Source organism: Elephantulus edwardii, unplaced genomic scaffold, assembly GCF_000299155.1.
Source record: "Elephantulus edwardii isolate Elephantulus edwardi_28Jun2011 unplaced genomic scaffold, EleEdw1.0 scaffold00065, whole genome shotgun sequence".
NCBI lineage: Eukaryota > Metazoa > Chordata > Mammalia > Macroscelidea > Macroscelididae > Elephantulus > Elephantulus edwardii.
In genome coordinates this window covers 364,108-367,214 of record NW_006399815.1, presented here as the reverse complement: position 1 = coordinate 367,214, position 3,107 = coordinate 364,108, and the positions used below count along the sequence as shown (strand labels likewise).

General features: G+C 41.7%; 1 pseudogene; it reads right to left on the bottom strand.

Moving 5' to 3' along the window:
• LOC102843121 lies at nt 1–2,449 on the bottom strand (annotated as a pseudogene).
• Between the last annotated feature and the right edge of the window lie 658 nt (nt 2,450–3,107).

The following is a 3,107-nucleotide window of genomic DNA, read 5'->3' as shown; positions in this document are numbered from 1 at the left end:
TTAGGAATCAAACTTGGCTTTCTTTGACAATGGCAGCGTGTCTTCCTTGTCTTCATCCTCATCATCATCTTCATCGTCGTCAGGATAATCTACCAGACCCACAAGGCCTCCCTTGGTAACTGCCGTCTGGGATGTATTTTTAGGGACAGATCCAGGGGAGCCTGAAGATCCAGGTAGGTTTGGTGCAGATGACTGGCTGGTGAGATTCGTCTTCGTCCCACTAGAGAGGGAAAGCTTGAAACTTGGGCTCTGCCGACCAGAAAGATTCATTTTCAGAAGCACCTCTTTTTCTTCAATTTCTTTTAATTTCTTCCTTTCCATGAATTTGCTTATTGGATCCATAATGTCATCATCATTTTTAGCTTTGTCAGATGGAGACACTACAGCTTCTCCATCTTCAATATCATCTTCATCTGTGTTAAACCACATCTCCTCTTCATCTTCTAGCGTTCAGGCATCTCTTCCATATCTGTGATTCCTCAAGATGGAACGCATACTGTCAAATTTAGGGTTATCTTGTCTTTCTCGTTGTTGTTCAAATATTAGTTTCAGTCCTTTAAATGTCTGTACATAATCTACATCTTCCAGTGCTTTCCAGTAATTTTCAATTACATGAGCAGTTAACGATTTTATATCTTCCACTCTAATAAATTCAAACATCTCTATTGTGGCAGGGTTCATCAGATTGTACTGAGATCCATTGTTGAGGAATGCTTTAACCACTGGTTCAAACAAAAATCTTTTCATTATGTAGTGGTTGTAAAACTCATCTTTTAATCCAGTAATCTTTCTCTTAGAATGAAGGGCACATAATGCCAAGAAAGCATGTTTTGAAGCCATGAGTACTAGCACTCTCTGGAGGATATCCTTGTTAATAGTGTAGTTCTTTATGTGGTAGGTATGGTGCTCCACACAAAATGTTAGTAATTCTAAGACAAGCGCCAGCAACTGGGCAGTTTGAAAATCATCTTTACTGGGTTTCTCTTCTGTTGTATTGGCCAGTAAGGGAGTGGTGAGTACGTGCATACAGTGCTTGTAGAAGAAACCCAGAAACTTTTCTGTTTTATTGGCAGTGGTTAGCATGTTCTCTGGGTCAACTAAAGTTCGAAGCAGGCCCATCAGTTGGACTGCTCCTCCAAGTTCAGGATCTGTATCACAGATCATATGTTCTATAATGAGGTTGATGAGCGGAATGTCCTTGTTGGTTATTTTTTGCTCTGTTAACTTACTTACATCATCATTCTTTTGTGCCTCCTGCATGACAAACTCTCATACCATGGATGGATTATATTCAACCAAGTATGAGAATATATCAGTAGCAGCACTTCACACCTGTGCATCATCCATGCTGAGAATGACTTCTAATGCTGGTAAAATTCCCATGTTTGACAAGGTCTTGAAAAAAGCATCTCTGTTTTGAGGCTGTAGCGTTTGGGAAAACGCACAAAATTCTTTTAAAAAGTTAACCAATTCCTGTCTTTTTTTCCTCATCTGTTGCTTCATCTGTTAGTTGTGCAAACAAATCTGTGAGAAATTTTTCATCTTCTTGTAACACCCCAACAATTTCTACTTTATTAAAAAGATGAAGGAATGAAGTGTTGATAGCATATTTTCCTCAAAGACTGAAGGGGTAGGTAGAACCATATCTTGTATATACTGAACTCTGTATGTCTGGTGAATTTTTTGTTTTAGCTCAGGATCTGAGATGGGAATCACTTCTTTAAACTTGGCTGTTTTTGTTAGAAATTCCCTGTGTTTTCGTGGTTGTGATAAAGCAGGATCATACTCTAAGCATCCAATGACATCCATTATACATTCCTCAGAGAATATAACTTCAAAAAGAGCAGTTCGATTCAAGAGGAAGATGCCTTTGATAATTTCATAAAAGTGGTGTAGTCTTTCCGTATTTTCCAAGTCTTCACACACATCAGAGCTTTTTAATATTACCCTCATTTTCCAGTGCTAGTGCAAGTTATTCACGACGAAGGGGAGAAGGTAAAGATGATGCCACCAGTTCTGCAATTTCCTCGAGGCGACCTAATTCACAAGATGGCAATTCTAAACCTGGTGATGACATATCATCAAAACGCTCCTCTTCAGATTCATCCACAAGGTCCTGAGTGATATCCACTGAAGGGTCCTTTCCTTGAACCTGACATATTTTTTCCCAAATTTCATCACATCCAGCTTTTTCTTGAAAGCTGAGAGCCAAGTCATAGTTTTCTGCTTCAGACCACACAATCAAGGTATCCTGTTGTTTCTGGTATGCAGTGTTAGGGTTGATTTTGGACTCTAAAAGCAGAGAACCGCTACTCTCCGCCCGGACCAGCAGGGACATGCCCTTGAGCCGCTCCACGTAGCCCGAAGACACATGGTCGGTGCCCCGGTTGTCCCACTGGCGGTCGTCGTTGAGAGTGTACACCTTCATCCGCCGCCGAGTGTCGGTCATCGTGCCGGCCTGGGCCGCGGGGTCCCGGCGAGGGGAGGCGGGAGGGCAAGCGGGGAGCGCAGGAGGAGCAGGGACGCCTGGCCTCACTGCCGCCGCCGCCGACGCCCACATTGCCCGCGCGCTCAGTGTTGAGCTCAGCGCCGCCCCGTTCCGCCCGCGGCTCCTCGGACTAGCTTTGCTTTTATGGAGTATTCTGGCTGTATTTTATTCCTAGACAGATTTGTTTGTTCTTTCGGCAGTCCATGGTATATCCAGCATTTTTTAGTAACACCATAATTCAAAGACATGAATTCTTCCATTTTCTTTACTGATGCATGATCCAACATGCATGAGGTGATTAAAAATGCTATGGTCAAGCACACTTTAGGGGCATCCTTGCTCTTCAGCATTTTTAAAGGTTCTTTGTACTAGATTTGTTCAATGCAATCCATTAGTTGATTGCAGGTACTATAAAAATGAAGTATGACTTGAACCAAATTTTTCATGTGGACAAGAGCCTCTATTATTTAGAGACTAAAAGAGCTAGATGATTCTCTACTATTTAGAGACAGAAAGAACTAGATGGTGACTGGCTATCCCTACTCATTACTCTGATAAGAATCCTAATAAAGAATGTTGACAGAGAAAGAAAAAAACGCAGAACAAAATTCAAAAACAT